General features: G+C 39.8%; 1 protein-coding gene and 1 non-coding gene across 4 annotated transcripts in view; one reads left to right on the top strand and one right to left on the bottom strand.

The window, feature by feature from the left end:
* Nucleotides 1-18867, bottom strand: part of lrmda (leucine rich melanocyte differentiation associated) — a 1051240-nt gene that overhangs the window by 514843 nt on the left and 517530 nt on the right. The window lies entirely within an intron of this gene.
* Nucleotides 10922-11028, top strand: LOC140714524 (U6 spliceosomal RNA). The gene has a single exon (XR_012095893.1). It is a non-coding gene; the product is annotated as a U6 spliceosomal RNA (small nuclear RNA).

Genomic DNA, 18867 nt, shown 5'->3' with positions numbered 1-18867 from the left:
CATTATCTTATGTTCTCATTATACATTGCTATTTATTTATATTTGCATTTGCACAGCTTATTGTCTTCTGCATTCCGGTTGATCTTTCATTGATCCTGTTATAGATACTATTCTATCGATTTGCTGAGCCTGCCCACAAGATAACGAGTCTCGGGGTTGGATATGGTGATATGCATTTACTTTGATAATAAAATGTACTTTGAACTTTAGTACCAGCCCACTCGTCATTAAGGACGTATATACAGAAAAGTGTCGGAAAAAGGCCAGCAATATCATGAAAGATCCCACCCACCCTGTATATGGATTGTTTGTCCCACTCCCATTAGGGAGGAGAATACATCATGATCACTAGACTCAAAAGCTGTTACTTCTCCCAAACTGTTAGGCTGATCAACACCCCCACCCACTAACCCATCCCACCAGATATCTCCTAGTGTCACTTTATGCACATACAATCTGTCTTTGTACATGTGCATTGTGTTTTATAGGATTGTTATTATATTTATATTCAGTGTTTTTTTGTGCTTTATTGTGTTCACAATGCTTATTGAGATTTTTAAATCTTGCCGTCCTTTACACACGCGTACTGAAGAATGACAATCTTGAAACATGAATCTTACATGTCTTTGGAATGTGGGAAGAAGCTGGAGCACTTATGTGGTCACAGGGGGGGAGCACACCAGCTCCTTACAGATCACGGTGGTAATTGAACCCTAGCCGCAATTGCTGCCGCTGTAATGCATTACGCTACCCGCCATGCTACCATACCACCCTTTACGCTACTGTGCCACCCTTGGCACTACTGTACCCACCTTGAAACTACTACGCCACCCTTCCCTCTACCGTGCTTCCCTTCTCTTGGAATTCTGAGGTTGCAACAAGCAGGGTACAAAGCAAATGATCTGGTGTGTCTGGACTTACAGAACATCTTCAATAAGATGCCATAAAAGAATACGAAACACAACTGGAACAGGCAGACACGATAGACTCTGCAGATGGTGGAAATCCTGAGCAACGCACACACACTGCAGGACCTGCAGAATCTACAGAGGTCAGGCTGAGATGCTGTCTGACTTGCTGTGTCCCTCCAGCATGTCACCTGTGCTGCACTAGACTTGGGAAAAGTACAGGCATGAACTGAGGCTCAGTTAATGGGTTGAAAACAGAAAATAAAAGATTTCCAGTTGGGAGGCTACTTTTAGTGGACATTGGCACTGGGGACCGAGTTCTTTCCAAGTAACCTCAATTACTTAGAGTGAGAGAACAAAATGCAATGGATCCAAGTTTGGGTGATGATACCTGTTTTGGTGGGTGGGAGGAGCACTGGCATGACTCAGACTGTTTATTTGAATGGAATAGTGCATGGAAGAAAGAATATTGCATGGAAAAATACAAGGTACCTCATTTTAATGGCAAAAAAACAAGAATATGAAATATTTCTTCAGCTATCAGAGACTGTCATGTGTTGAGAGGGACTTGGATGCCTTTTTTATATGAATAAATATGAGTCAAGATGCAGGCAGAATAAGCAAGTAATATGGCAAACAGTATTTGCGCTTTATTGCGGGAGGAACTAGTACAAGCATGGAGACATTTTGTTCCTCTTATAAAAGGGCATTTTGCACAAATGCAAAATTGCATTGCATAGCATTGTGCGCAGGTCTGGTCTCTTTATGCAAAGGGGAATATCCTTATGTAGGGAGAGCAGGCCTGTGCACAGATCTCACCAGGTTCTGCTACGCAGGGAATGAGCAAAGTTTACCAGATTAATTCCTGGAAGAACCGACTTGTCACACAAACAGAACACGAAGCAGATCGAGCTTATTTATTTATTTAGAGATATGATACAGTGCAGAACTGGCCCTTCAGGCCAACAAGCCGCACACCTACTTAACACTAGCCTAATCACAGGACAATTTATACTCTCTAGTATTTAAGAATGAGAAGCAATCTCCCTGGAAAACAAAGCTTCATAGGGTAGATGTAGACTTCCTGTTTCCACTAGCTTGCATATCTAGAACCAAAGGTTATTGTTTCAAAGTAACAGCTCACCATTCAGGACAGATATGAATTGAAATTTCTTCACCCCAAGGGCAGGAAATCTGTGGAATCCTGTATCCCCAAGTGCGATGCAGAGACTCGGTATTCTAGAGAGACAGCGATTGATTTTGAGACAGTAAGGGAATGAAAAGATATGGGATTCATATAGGAAAGTTGCAATGAGGCAAAGTTCATTGGTCAAGTTGAAAGGTAGGGAAGGAATGAGAAAGCCAAAAGGTTATTCCTGGTTACATCCCTTGTGGAAAAATGCAAAGGTTGTTACAAGGTTGTAATGCCTGAAAATGGCACGGAGACAGAGAGGGCTGATATCGTGGACCAACTGAGTACAACAGAGCAACACACACAAAATGCTGGAGGAAGTCAGCGGGCCAGGCAGTATCTATGGAAAAAAGTACAATTATTATTGGCAGGACTGGAGAAAAAGAGCTGAGGAGTAGATTTGAAAGGTGGAGGAGGGGGAGTACAATGGATGTGAGTTTTAAAATTGAGACTTAGGTCATTTGGATGCTGATATCCGATGTTACCATAAAGAAGTGCATGTTCCATGGACTGTGGTGGTAAATGGTTTATTTCTGTCACACTTACAAATATACAGTGAATAGCTTTTCTCAACATGCCATCCAAACAGATTATTCCATATTTAAGTGTATTGACACGACATAAAGCGACAAACAACAACAGAATGCAGAATATAGAGTAAAGACAAGAGATTCTGCAGATGCTGGAAATTCAGAATAACTCCACAAAATGCTGGAGGAACTCAGCAGCTCAGGCAGCATCTATGGCAAGAATAAAGAGCCAAAGTTTCAGACTGAGACCCTTCATCAGGACTCATAAAGGCTCCTGATGAAGGGTCTCAGCCTACAATGGCATCTTCTCCTTAGATGCTGCCTGATCTGCTGAGTTCCTCCAGCATTTTGTGTGTGTTACTCAGAATATATCATGATAGATGCAGAATTATCACAATGCCAGTAGACCAATAAAGTGGAAAGTTCATGTTGAGGTAGAATGAGAAATAAAAGGACCACCTTTATCATAAAAGAGGTCTGTTGTAGAATCTTATAGCATTGGGATAGAAACAGTCCTTGAACTGTGTTCTCAAGGGAAGAAGAGAGACTGACAGGGTGGGAGGGGTCTTTGATTACATTGACTGCTTAGATGAGGCAGCAGGACATGTAAACAGATTCAATGGAGGGGTGGAGGGCAGCTGATTGGCTGAAAGAGTCTGGAAACAAAAATCTGTAGTTGTGCTTACATGTTTGCAAGATCTACATGTAGTGCAGTGAAGAGTCATAGAACATTACAGCACAGAAACAGGTCCTTCAGCTCATCTAGTCCTTTCTAAACTATTATTCTGCCTAGTCCCATTGACCTTCACCCAGACCATATTCCTCCATCACCCTCCTATCCATGTACCTGTCCAAATTTCTCTTAAATGTTGAAATTGATCCCACATCCAGCACTTCCACTGGTGGCTCATTCCACACTCTCTCCACCCATTGAGTGAAGATGTTCCTGTGAAACATTTCACCTTTCACCTTTAAGCCATGACTTCTAGCTCTAGTCTCACCCACCCTCCGTGAAAAGAAGCCTGCTTGCATTTATCCTGTCAATACTCCTCATAATTTTGTATACCTCTATCAAATCTCTCCTCATTCTCCTAAGCTCTAGCAAATAAAGTCCTCATCTAATCAACCTTTCCCTATAACTCAAGTCCTCAAGTCCAGGCAACATCCTTGTAAATTTTCTCTGCAGGAGATCAGAACATACATTTAGGATAACTACGATAGTTTAGACAGCCACATTACTTTGACTGAATGTGCACCACCCAGATTGGAATTGGTGGACTTCAAAAGAATTCATTCAAAAGAATACAGGACTCCAAACTGCAGAGTCACCAGATGCATGCTATATGAATCCAATGATGGATTTTGCTCTGATCTCACTGCAGCTCATGGAGATCTTGCAAAGGTGTTAGTAGAATCACAGATTTTTGTTTTCAGCACTTTGCTGTTGAATTGAACACTTTGGTGGAAGCTGTCAAGAATTAAGGCTCAACGTTATTACTATAGAGTCCACTTTGACACATTGAATCAGCCTAAATATTGAGTAATGTTGACACATCAAAGAAAGTTCGTTGAAATTCTCTTGTCGGATTCAAGATCACAATAAGCATTTTGGTTTTTATATAGCTCTGAAAATTGTACAACGTAAACAGGTCACAGGGCAACTACTGATTGTCCAAATGATCAGTGGCTGTTAATAAACACAAGAGATTCTGTAGATGCTGAAAATCCATAGCAACACACAAAATGCTGAAGAAACTCAACAGATCAGGCAGCATCTATGGAAGGGAGCAAGCAGTCAACGTTTCAGGCTGAGGCATTTCACCAGGAAGGGTCTCAGCCTGGAATATTGACGCTTAATTTACTTCTATAGATGCAGCCTGATGTAATGGCTTTCAATATCAAACAAACCTAAGTTGCTTGAAAATATCAACAAAAACCAACATAAAAGAAAATGGTACACTGGTCCACTTTGCAATCAAAACGTAATTACAATCATATGAAAAAGACTAAGAAATGAAACGTTTCAAAACAAGGAAGTAAGAATAGTAATGAGAATTTATTTCTTCCATTGGCATCCCCAGATAAAGTCAGCTGCCAATAAGAAAAGTGGAAGGGATGGCCAGCAGAGAACGAAACCTTTTATTTGGTGGAATGCAAAAGGAAATGAGCTACCAATGAATTTATTTCAATCTTAAATTATGAATATGGAACAAATAGAAGAAGAAGTGCAATTAATTCTTAAGTTACGGTTAATCTCAGTGCAAGTGAAGATGCATTTATAAGTTTATTGTGATTTGATAAATGCTCAGATAATGGCGATTACTCCTTGTTTGGCAAGATGAATGCATCATAGCTTGCAATTATAGCCAGTTAAGAAGATTTATTAGGAACATTTGCTTAGCATTATATCGTATGCAGTACAGAGTCAGCATTGTAATAAAACCCTATTCCATAATATCACATTTAACAGTGAACCAGTTTGTTAACAATAGATAATGAACTGATTTGTACCCTATCAAAAATGTTTTAATGATGACTTTCCAGCAGAGATACACCACACATAAATCCCTAACTACAAATAATCATGAAATGGGGAATAAGAGGGGTGACAGGGTGATAGGGTTAAATGTCATGAGTACATCCGGAAACACATGGATACATAAGAATATAATAGGAGAAACCCATTTGTTCCACCTTCATAATTTAAGATCAAAATAAACAAATTTGTTTGGTAGCTAACTCTTTTGGCAATTTGGCCCTTCAAGTCTGCTCAACCAGTTAATAAAATCATAGCTTGTCATCTTTATCAGTGATATTTTCCTGCACAAACTCCAAATTCCTTGATTCGCTAATATCCAAAATTCTACTCATCTCTGTACTCAATGACTCTGTGCTCCACAGCCTCCCATGGTACAGAATTCCAAAAAATTCAATGGACAAAACTCTCCTCATCCCAGTTGAAACCAGCTAACCAGCTGAAGGATTTTGGCCTGAAACGTTGACTGTACTCTTTTCCTAGATGCTGCCTGGCCCGCTGAGTTCCTCCAGCATTTTGTGTGTGTTAACCAGTTGAAACCCTGTGCGAATTTTTATGGTTCAATAAGTTCAGTTTACATTGTTTTAAACATCAAATAATATAGGTCTGGTCTATTTACTCTCTCCTCATGATTCCAAACGCCCATCTGTGGCATTCGCTTTATGATTAGCACGGTGTTTCTTTCAGGTGCAATCTCATCAACACCCCATAATTGCAGCAACATTATTTTTAATTTAAGTCCTCTCATTATAAAGGCTAACATAACATTTGCCTTCTGAACTGCTTGCAGGCTATCAGTAACTCATCTTCAAGGACAGGGAGCTGCCTTTCAAAATCAACCCTATCACTGCACACCCCTCTGTTTTCTACGCGAAGAGAGGAAGGATCAAGGATCGACATCATTCGCAATAGACATTTGGTTGTACTAGGAAATTGCTGTGGTATGTTGGCACAGCTTGCAACAAAAGACAACAACATTGTATGGAGTAAACAATGAAATTTAAAAATAAAGTTGCCGGCCAGTAGTGTAGTGGCTTCAGCACTGGACTTCAAGGTGGGTGGTCCTAGGTTAGAATCCAGCAGGCTCCTTGTATGATTTCCATCGGTGTTGTATTGAGCCAGCAACTCAGCCTCGTAAAATACAGACACAAGCAGCAAGGTAAAAATGGAGCCCAATGCGCCACGTAACATTTAATAAAAATAAAGTTAGAGGCTTAAATACAGATATGGAATAAAATGTGTATAAATATAAAAATACCAGCAAGTATTTACAATGTAAACAGCATTATAAAGTGTGGTTTAAAGTGTTCGCAGTGCAGTGACAGGGATAATAGATAGAGACAGGTGGGAGTGCTAACAAGAATGGTTGATTTGATTAACAGCCGGGGGAAGAAACTTTTAAGATTGTGTGAAGTTTTTGTTTTAATAGCCCCATATTGCTTTCCAGAAGGGAGCTTTTAGATGACGTTGTGATTTTTCCACATCATATTCCGTTTGCCAGGTCTTGCAGACTCACTCTGTTTGTCCATATCTTTTGAAGCTTCTTTACATCCTCTTCCACAGTCACAATTCACCTCATTTGGTATCATCAGTAAATGCGGAAAGATAATATTTGGCCCCATCAGCCAAATGGCTGCGAACAAGCACCAAACCCTGCAGTCTGCCACTCATAACAGCTTGTCAAATGGAGAATATCTGTTTATTCCCACTGTTTGCTTCTGCCCCATAAACTGATTCTCAGCCCATGTCACTACATTAATTGTAATTCTCTGTACTCTAACTTTGTTGACCAAACCCTATCTTGGACTTCATTGAAAGCCTTCCAAAAATCCAAATAAATCATATTCACAAACTCTTTGTTATCTGTACTACTGACCACATTCGGAAAGATGTCAAGCAGAATTATCTAACATAATTTTCCTTCCATTATTCTGTGCTGACTCTTGCCTATCCTGTTATTCACAGCCTTCTATAATTATATCATTTATTAACGATTCCACTGTTCTTATGCCAATAGTTAAATAATTCCAGCTTTTTCTCTCCCTCTTCCTCTCCATAGAACCATAGAACACTACAGCACAGTACAGGCCCTTCAGCCCTCCATGTTGTGCCAACCCATATAATCCTTTAAAAAAGTACTAAACCCACACTACCCCATAACCTTCTATTTTTCTTTCATCCATGTGCCTGTCCAAGAAGCTCTTAAATACCCCTAATGTTTTAGCCTCCACCACAATCCCTGGCAAGTCATTCCAGGCACTCACAACCCTCTGTGTAAAAAACTTACCCCTGATGCCTCCCCTAAACTTCCCTCCCATAATTTTGTACATATGCCCTCTGGTGTTTGCTATTGGTGCCCTGGGAAACAGGTACTGACTATCCACCCTATCTATGCCTCTCATAATCTTGTAGACCTCTATCAAGTCCCCTCTCATTCTTCCACGCTCCAAAGAGAAAAGTCCCAGCTCTGCTAACTTTGCTTCATATCACTTGTTCTCCAATCCAGGCAACATCCTGGTAAATCTCCTCTGTACCCTCTCCATAGCTTCCACATTCTTCCTAAAATGAGGTGACCAGAATTGAACACAATACTCTAAGTGCGGTCTCAACAGAGATTTGTAGAGTTGCAACATGACCTCTCTGCTCTTGAACTCAATCCCCTTGTTAATGAAGCCTAGCATCCCATAGGCCTTCTTAACTACCCTATCAACCTGTGCAGCGACCTTGAGGGGTGTATGGATTCGAACCCCAAGGTCCCTTTGTTCATCCGCACTCTTAAGTAATTGACCATTAATCCTGTACTCAGGATTGTACTCCCTCTTCCTTAAATGGCAGAGTCACATTTGCTACCTTCCAAGGCACAGGAATAATACCAGAATTTACCACATTTTGAAAGACCACGATCAGAGTGATCAGGAATTTCAAAGCCATCTCTTTGGGATATTCCAAGATGCAGATTAATAGGATATGCATTTTATTAAATACACCTGTAAACCATGCAAATATCTAATCAGTCAATCACGTGGCAGCAACTCAGTGCTGTTATAACAGGAGAAGACCATGAACGTACACTCAGGTGACATAACTTTATTAGGTACACATCAGTATATTGTGCAGTGCGAGTCATTGGGTATATTTAAATCAGAAGATAGATTCTTGATGAGTAAGGATGTTAGGGGTTATGGAGAGAAGGAAGGAGAATGTGTTTGAGAGGGAAGGGATAATAAGTCAGTCATGATGGAGTAGACAGAGCCGAACATCCTAATTCTGCTCCTATGCCTTATGGTCTATCGGACAATGGGAGCAAGAAGGGGGATGCGCAAGTGGCATTTGACAGCAGTGAGACTGGTACAAGGAAACAAGCCCACAAAGGGCAGGAAGATCAGAGGAAACCAGAGGTGTGTAGGATCATAGTTACATCAAGAGGTAAGGGCCAAAGTACATGATGCTTGAGGAAAGATTTGGCTTGGTAAAGAAAGGGACTAGACAGCTGAATCATTAGTCTTAATCTTCATGACAAAGTTGGAGGAAATTTGGTCAAAAAAAAACCATAAAATTAGTGGTGAAGATGGAGAAGTGAAGCAAATTACTATCAGTATGCACGAGTGCGTTTGCAGCTGATGGCACGCAGGTGATAAATTGCAAAAGAGTAGAACAGACACCAGAGGAACATCACATCACAGGTGAACGCTTAGAAATATCATGAAAACTGACTATAAGTGTGAAAGTACACTCAGTGGGAGTGTCTCAGAAACTGCTGATCTCCTGAAATGTTCACGCACAACAGCCTCTAGACTTCACAGAGAATGATGTGAAAAACAAACAAACAAATTGAGTGAGAGGAAATTCTGTGGGCAAAAAAGCCTTGTTAATGACAGAAGTCAGAGGAGAATGGCCAGACTGGTTCAAGCTGACAGGCAGTTGACAGTAACTCAAGTAACTGTGCATTACAACAGTAGTAAAGAAAGGAGTATCCCTGAATGCACAACACATCAAAGCTTGAAGTGGATCAGCTACAGCAGCAGAAGACCACACTGGGTTCCATTCCTGTACGTAATGGAGCAGTCACTGAGAGTCTCCCAATGACCCAATGATCTGCATCTTGGAGTTTTCTAAAGAGAAGACTGAAATTCCTAACCGTTTTAGTTGTGGTGGTCCAGAGGAGACTGATTATGGAGGAAGGTTGCTAGTGGAATGCCCGACAACTGATCACTACTAGAGAGAAATGGTCACAGATACTATCATTGGTGATTTGTACTAGGACTGTTCACTGCTTCGGATGAGTCACAAATCAGATTATTGGAACATCAACTGGATTTAAACAGTGGGTTCCTTGATTTTTGGATTCAACTAAAATTCTTTGGTGCCTTCAAAGAAACGAGTCCGGAGTTTGATAGATTGTTGTGAGCCTTTCTCAAATGCAAGTCAGAATTCCCATTTACTGGCCATTCCCACCATTTCAAGAGCACTTTTCAGTGAATATCCTGCAGTGAGTATAAGTTGAAGCCAAGGATATTATTTGCTTTCAACATTATTAATACAGAAGAAACATCTGTCTCTTGCAAGTACAGTAGGTCAGGTGGTCAACATAAAACAGAGCTTTTATCTTCCTCAGAAATAAGTGCATATAACTGCAATTTGATTCAAATTCAATACACTCTATGTGTCTCATTCATTTTGCTGTTTCGCCAGCCCAGTTTCCTCAATTTTCTTTCACTGGCACAAAAATATACAAACACAAGTTTATCACATTTAAGTAGCACTGGCACATCCTCTCAAACTTTCTACCTATTTACTACTGAAAGGCATTGGCTTGGTAACATGTATGTCCCTCTACCAACACGGGTGGTATTCAAATTTACCTCTAATGTTCTCAGATCTAAGCTAAGTTTTGCAATTGCCAAGAAGAAATGCAAGGAGAAAAGTAAAAGCACAGCAGATGCTGAAAGTCTGACATTAACAGAAAATCAGAAAACACTAAGCATGCCAACTGCATTTGCGGAGAGATGAAGAAATTAACATTCAGACTGAAGATCTTTCATCATAGCTGGGATACCTTCCAGAGCCAATATCAAAGTCTTCAACTACAGATTATTTGCCTTTTGTCTCCAGAAATAAAGTCCTTGCCAGAATTTGAAAGAATGAGTTAGAAGGAGCTCTTGGAAATGCGAGGAGCATTGCTGATCTTATCGAGGAGTTCCTAAATCATGAGGGGCATAGATAAGGAGAATGCACATTGTCTTTTCCCCAGGGTGGGGAATCAAGAACTAGAAGACATTGGTTTAAGATAAGAAAGATTTAAAGGAACTTAAAGGGCAACTTTTGTTTTACACCAAGGCTAATATGTTCTGTATGTGGAATAAGCTGCCAGAAGAGGTGGGTGAGGCAGTTATTTTAACAAATTTTAGAAGGCAATTGGACAGGTAAATGGATATGAATAGTTGCCCACTCGGCCTATACCCCACCTCCTCTACAACTTAAAACCAACTTCTTTTTCTTACCCATTTCTGGGCAAAGAACATCAGCTTGAACTATTAACTCTGTTCCTTTTTCTACAGATGCTGACTGACCTGCTTGAACAGAGTCAGAGAACACCACAGAAACAGGCCCTTCAGCCCATCTAGTCTGTATTGTTTCCACCAATCTCTGTTTCTAACTAGCGAGAGAGAACTGGCTGAAATTATTTCTTCTAAAACACAAACAGACTAATAAGGTGATCCACATAAATAAGACCGTAAGATATAGGAGCAGAATAGTGCTCGCTTCGGCAGCACATATACTAAAATTGGAACGATACAGAGAAAATTAGCATGGCCCCTGTGCAAGGATGACACCCAAATCTGGGAAGCGTTCCATATTTAAAAAAAAGATATAGGAGCAGAATTAACCCATTTGGCCCCATCCAATCTGCTCCGCCATTTCATCATGGTTGACCCATTTTCCTCTCAATCCCAATCCCCTGTTTTCTCCCCATAACCCTTCATACCCTGATTTCTTGCCCTACCTAAATCCTTACAGTAAGTCTGATAATAAATTGAGGTTACCATTAAAAGGAAATGCAATGAGTTTTAAAATAATGATTTAATCTTCATCTACAACAATCCAGGAAAGTATATCCAGTTGTTCTTTAAGCATATAAGATAATGAAGGAACACAAAACTGCCTAATATTTGTATCATCAGTGACAGCTCAAATAAACGTATTCAAACAAGATGCAAAAGGACAGGCCAGGTTTAATTGCCATTTTTCTGTCGGTAACAATTTTTAAAATTCGTACTTTCCTCCCTACGTTTCTCTGTGCACTTTTCACTTGCAATCTCCACCTTTCCACTGTGTTCCCTTCTTCTTTCAGCACCACTGAGCAGGTTGACAAGCGGATTCCTTTGCTTTTCACCATATTAAAGCCATTTTCCTGCTCTGACAGCCTGTTCTACACTGCCACCTTACAGCTCCAGCTTCACACTTCTCTGGGCAGCCACTGCTTTTTGACAGACCACTGTCACTTCCCATCATCCTCTATGTATATTCTCCTCTCTCTCCCCCTCAGCACGCATCCAGACTTTCCTACAAGCACAATTATTTTTTTTGACAAGCCATCCATCAGCTTTAACTTTAAAAGCACTTTCTGCTGATATCCATTGTTAAACCCTTGCTTTCATGAGGCTTGCATGAGAGAATATGATATCAGACATTCAAACTACCAAACCATGTAAATTTACTTTGTTCTCAGCTATGTTTCCAATTTCACGTCCAATTTTTCGGTACATTATGCGGAGTTGTTGTGCTTAATATGATGTTGTCAAATCCCATTAAAGTTCACTGTATCGTGCTGCTCTAAAAACAGGTTACAATTTGCGTTCTATAAAGAAAGGCAAGAGCACAGTCTGAAGTCAAGCTAAATCTTATTAAAATTATCTGCTCAATTGTTACATTTCTGGATGGAGTAATTTGGAGGCATTAGCAGAGACATATATGAAAATGTCAGTGTGCCAACTAATGACAACAAAAGCAAAGGAATATATCTGTGAAACTCAATAAAGCTACTTTGCTGGTGACATAAATTTGATGATAATCTGAGGAAATGAATAAGGAACCATCCAGTTTGAATAGGGATTTTTCTATTAAATGACATTGCTACATTTCCACTTGGTCTGGATCAGTCCTAAGGCTTTCTTCTCTACACCACAGAGCTTAAATCTAGGATGTGAGGGAGAGCAGGGCTGGGTGCAGGGGAAGTCACTAAAGACAACACAGATATTAACTGAATCATGTCCGCAGTTTCTAGTTACATTGATTTGGGGGGAGGAGGGGGTGCGAGGAGGGTAAAGAAGTAGATTTGCAGTGGTTACCAAACATTACCAGAGCACAAAGGTAAAAACTGTTACTCAATGCATAATGAATATAAGAACTAGCAGTGACTTCGCTGTCTCATGCAACAAAGAGATTAAAAGACAAATGTGTGCAAGCTTATGTCCTTTTCATATACTTCATCAGTTAAACTGCCTTCCAAACACTTGTTTTTATATTGCAAATATCAAAAAAAATCGTTTCCATATATTTTCTTAATTGCGTACACAAATAGATCTAAAATCATGAAAGAAAAACTGTTCAATATGAACCCCCATTTACTGAAATATTTACAACTACCAAAAATGTTCTGAGTATTAAATTATTAAAATTATTTAGTTTCATTTCTGCACAACATAATATGAGCATTGTAAAAGAGATGCTATTCAGTCAGACTGTCTGCAAGTAAGTTAGAGTTGAATCATTCATGCACCACTTGGAGACGAAATGTACAAGGTGATGCAAGATAAAGAAACTTATCTCCCTCACACAATAGTTGGGATCTGGAATTCAACATTGAAGTAGGATCGATAATTCCTTTAAAAAGGGATTGGAGAAGTGACAAGGTAAAGGATAATTTGTGGGGAATGATGGGATTGTTCTACTGGGAACCAGCAGACCTGATGGGCCTAATGGCTTCATCTTTCACTGTATCTACGATTCTACGGAAAGAGCTCTCTAATTATTGTTCATGCTTCTGTTTAACGGTACTATAGTTTTTACAACGAACTAGCAGAATAACTGAACTCCAGCTTATCTGCAGAGTGTCAGACTGATTAGAATATCGTTTACATTGTTCATACTGTGATGTGTGGGAATAAGACCAAATTTATTTTAATAATTACATAGCTGGTTATTTTTAGTAGTCATAAATATTTTGGTAAATGGAGATCTATAATGAGTAGTTTTTTTCATGGTTTGTAGATCAGTATGTGATTTAAAAAAATATATAAGATAGAAACAAATCATCATGTTGCTAGAGTTTAGTTTTCATGATATTTGTCATACAAAGGGAAGTGCTTGGAATCTTTAACTGTTGAAGAATGGAAAAAGAGGATAAGCTTATATACATTCTCCATCTAATTTCTTTTTGACTTATTTTTCAAAATCTCCACCATCGATGGTCGCACGCCTGGCTGGGAAAAGAGGAGGGTTGGGCATGGGGCTAGCAACCCCATCCCGTAAAAAGCCAGAGCTACAAAAATGCCAAAAGAAGCACCAAAGACCTCATCCCTGGGAGAAGAAGGATTTTTCACCTGGAAGACCTTTGAAGTTATGTGGTGAAAGCCGCAATCCGTGGAACCAATATATTCAGGGCCAATCAACCATAGATAAAGGAAGACAGGGATGGGACACACATTGTGTAGGCCAAGTATGAACATCACCAGGCAGGTGTTCACATGGAACCCCCCAAATGAGAGGCCAGCCAAAGAACACCCTGACAATGTGACCTTGAAGCTGACACCAAGAAGTTGGGTATACCTGGATTAGGACAGAGGACACTGGGGAGCTGCTGTTGGTAGCTTATGCTGCAGTAGGAGTGATGGTCCAACTAACTTATTTTTCTAAAATTAAAAGTTGAGTTTTAAAGGGCTTTTGATTAGGCCCCCACCCCTCCCAATCTATTAACCCCCAATCTGACCCCACTACCACTGCCTCATCCCAGTACTCAATTCATTAAAACAAAAGACAGATGCTTGCTCTGTAAGGCAGCATTAAAATAATTTGTGCACAACTGCGATGCATTCACACCTTGAAATTGGCCTTGAGACCACGCGAAGTTAATAAAGATTCTATTATTTTACTTAAATACGCTTGATAATTATTACTAGCCTGTGACAGTAATGTCCAAAGTGTGCATAAAGCAGCTATGTGCTCGAGTGCAAAAGGTTAAAGCAAAAGACAATTAGCTGAAACAGATGAAAATGAATATAGAAATCAGTTCTGGTCATGGAAACCTCTGAAATGTCTTGTAATTTGAGGAGTGAAAGGAAAATTATAATGTCACATAGGCTTTCAGTCAAGCATATAACATAATTAACATAATTGTACTCTCCTGATGGCACTGATGGCAAGACATTTTTTGAAGATTGCAGGACATAGAATGCTAGTACTAGTTTAAAAAAAGGTAGATTTAACGTACAGAATTGTAATGGAGTACCTTAATAGCTGAGCAGCAAAGTAATTAATCTACCTATTTAACACAGTATATTGGGTTCAAGCTCGGCATTGAGCAGCAATCGAGATCGCTAAGTTTTATTCCTTCTGGGTTAACCTACTGTTCCCATCGTTCCGCCAAAGCACAAACACCACTTGGCTCTCTTTCTCGGGCACAAAATCCCTTCAAAGCCACAAAGTAGCTTCACGTGATGAAGGAATGCGCAATCCATTCACTCTTACCGCAGCTGAACAAGGGAAATGTGGAGCTGAGTAAGTAAAAAATAAACCTTGAAAAATGCGGAGCAGCTGAATAGAAAATAATTAATGATTGTCAAACCATATTAATGGCAGTTGAGATTTTAACATAATTAAAACAAGGATGGGGTGGGGTGGTGGGGGGGGGAATCAGTATCTTTTACTATCTTATTTGAGGTAACCAGAAGTGAAGCTCCTAAAGATGACAACAAAACAAATGCTAACACGTGGATAAATCCAGAAAGCTGCATGTTGGTCTATGCACCCATAAGTTTCACAAAACTTTGTGAGGACTGATTGCAACAAGACTGCTTTTAACAAATGGAAGGCATAAATAATGAGCTAATATCAGCATGTGTCTGCGTAAGTTAATGAATATCAAATTACATAGAAGCGATTATAAATCATCATTATCTCGAATTTTAATTGAACCTGCAATTAAATATGACAAATGTTACCCAAACCAAATCTTTAATTTATACTTACAAATAAAAAATAATTTGTCTTTTTTAGCATTTCATAGTTAATTTTCCATTATGCAATCTACTAATTAATAAAGAAAGACAAGCTCTCAGAGCCCATGAAGTTTGCCATTATTGAAATAGTGTCTATAAATTCGATAAATTCCGTGACGAAAAACAACTCCAAAAAATCTGTAAAAATATCCTTCGTATAGGTCACAGGATTTATTCCAGTCGTGATTAATTTATTTACCTAACCAAGTTATTGCATAAATACTGCCAATGAATTTGTGTCAAGTCTTATCAAATTAAAATATTGACACCAATGAAAGCGCACATTAATGTTAATTTACTAAACAAAAATACTGTTCTGCACTTCACTGTGGCGAGCGCAAGGGTCAACATCTCCAAATGATTGGATATGGCTGAGCCGTTTCCCAGGAAAACCACATCCCAAAGTCTCCACGTTCTCAAGCATCTCTTCACTTGCAGCTCATAGAGCAACATGGCACATGTACAGGTCCTTCAACCCAATGAGTCCCTGCTGACCACATTGCCCATCCAGCTAGTCCCAAATTCTTGTGTTTGGCTCATACCCCTCTAAGCTCTGCCCCTCCATGTACCCCCCATGCTTTGTAGATAATTCCTCTGAATGATCCTTAAATTAATTGTAGTTGCTTCAAAGATTTCATCCAGCAGCTCGTTCCCTATACTCACCAGCCTTTGCATGAAAAAGTTCATCTGCTTCACTTGTTAATCCACAAGCAATGAAACAAATGCAGCTTAACTGGGCATTCCTTTGTCTGCCTTTGACTATCTTGACTAAATTTGCTCTTGCTGGGTACTGCTTTATCCCATGACTTGCTCTTTTGCTCAGTGTCCCACACCCCTCATCTCAGAAGGAAGTTGCAAATATTAACTCCCACTGGCCTCATGACAACCAAGTTCACCGACCCAATACCCCTCATAAATAGTACAACAGCTTAGAAAATTTGAGTTGAAGTCACTCCAGGATAAGATTAGCTTCATTTATCACATGTACATGGATTTGAAACATCCACTGAAATGCTTCGTTTGCATCAACGACCAACACAGAATGATTACATGCATTAGGGGCATCCCGCGAGTGTCGCCAAGCTTCCAATGGCAACAGGGCATGCCTACAATTTAGTAATATTGTACCTCTTTGGAATGTGGGAGGAAACCAGAACACCCAGAGGAGATCCATGTGGTCAGAAAAACACAGCATCAATTCCTTACAGACAACGGCAGAATTGAATGAATCACGATCACTGGTGCTGAAAAGCATTCCACCAACCAGGAGGCTACCAGCTGGCCCTTGTATTGCAAAGATTAAAATTTGCTATGAAAGCTAACAATGATTGCTAAACTCTTGCGATAAAAGTGAATAGCTCTTTGAATAAAATTATCATTGTTGTCCCGCACTCTGCTTTAAACTTGAAGTTTCCTCTAGCGATATTTACCAAATACCAATGAATTGGACCAAAAATTTGCACAAAACAAACATAGGCAAAAACAAAGAGAATGTGCACCTGCTCGTTAATGAAAATACCTAATCAACTAATTATTGAAGATCTACAGGAATTAAATGGGACATTTCAAAACTAAGATATTCTTAACAAAAAGAAGCATTAAATTAAGAAATGAATATTTACATTTTGCTTAAAAACAGTTGACATATCTGTATAAATGGGGCAAAAATGACAATAACAATAATCTGCACACAATAAATTCTGCAAACGCTGGAAATCCAGAGCAATATACACAAAATACTGAAGGAATTCAGCAAGTTAGGTAGCAGCTATTTATTTATTTATTGAGATACAGCGCAGCACAGGCCTCTGAGCCCTGCCGCCCATAATCTTAGCCTAATCATGGAACAATTTACAATGACCAATTAACTCACCAACTGGTACGCCTTTGAACTGTGGGAGGAAACCCTAGAGCACCCGAAGGAAACCCAAGCAGTCATGAGGATAATGTAAAAACTCCTTACAGACAACGGTGGAAATCGATACCCAGGTCACTGGTATGGTAAAGCATCATGCTCACCACTACACTACTGAAGAGGAATAAACAGCTGTAAGACCCTTCATCGGGATTGGCCTTTCAACAGTGAGAGATGAAAAGATTCCTGGGCAGGCAAGAGATTAGAGTAGGCTGTCCAAGAAGAGGAGGAGAGGCGAAGACAGAAGGAGGCATCGATGTGGGGTGGGGAATTAGACTCGTAGATGGGGGCAACAGAAGAAATGTTTGGTATGGTGGTGAGTGCAGAACTCACTGAGGTGTGGGTGCAGGGGGAGAAAGGTGATTCTTTGCTGAGTACAGAACTTCCCACCTCAGAGAAGGAACTATGAATAAAAATCATTATGAATAAAAATTAATGTTCCACACTGCCATGACTAAGCACATGTTTTCCAAAGGGAATTCTGAACAGGGGAAATCTCAAGTGATGTGAAACAGGGTGAATACTTGCCCCAGTACTGGTCAACTTGTTCACTGTCTGCTTTGTCAATCCTATCACAAGAGAAATAAATCAATAGTTGGACACAAACTACTACTTTATCAGTGTGAGGCCAAATGTTGTGCTGGCTTTAGAGTTACACAGCAGAGAAACAGGACCATGCTGACCATAAAACACCCATTTTAAACTAATCCAATGCTAATTCTGTTTTATTTGGAATCAGAATCAGGTTTAATATCACTGGCATATGCCATGAAAGTTGTTAATTTTATTGCAGCTGTACAATGCAATACATGATAAGTACAGAAAAAATAATTAATTGCACTTTAATATATGTATATTAAATAGTTAAATAAAAAATAGTGCAAAAACAGAAATGATAGAAAGTGAGGTGGTGTTTATGGGTTCAGTGTCCACTTAGGAGTCAGATGGCAGAGGGGAAGAACTACTGGGTGTATGTTTTCAGGCTTCTGTACCTTCTTCCTGACAGTACCAATGAGAAGGGGGCACGTCTTGGTGAAGGGGGTCCTTAATGATGAACATCGCCTATTTTATTCTCCTCACCTTTCTGTCCACTGCTCCCAGAGCTCCTTGCTCACTTCACACAACAGTGGTCGATCAATCGACTAACCCACCCATCTTCTGGATGTAGAAGGAAACTTGAGCACTCAGAGAATGTGCAGGCTGCACAGAGGCAGAACCCGCGGTTAGGCTTGAACTGGGGTCACTGGAGTGCAAGGCCACAGCTCTTCCTGCTACACCACATAAACTTTTTCAGAGCAAGAAAGTATCTACCTGACTTTCCTGATTAAGGAGATCATTTAGAATTACACAGATAATTTCATCCTATCAGTCCATCGAGGATGTACAAGGGAAAAGCGATGACAGAGTTTAGTGCTACAGTTACAAAGGAAGTACAGTGCAACTGTCAATAAGGTGGAAAGCAATGACAAGGTGAATTATGGGATGAAGAGGCCGTCTCATTATACAAGA

The sequence above is a fragment of the Hemitrygon akajei genome, chromosome 21 (genome assembly GCF_048418815.1).
Source record: "Hemitrygon akajei chromosome 21, sHemAka1.3, whole genome shotgun sequence".
Taxonomy (NCBI): Eukaryota; Metazoa; Chordata; class Chondrichthyes; order Myliobatiformes; family Dasyatidae; genus Hemitrygon; species Hemitrygon akajei.
Note: the sequence above shows the minus strand (reverse complement) of the source record. Positions and strands in the feature narration are given on the sequence as shown.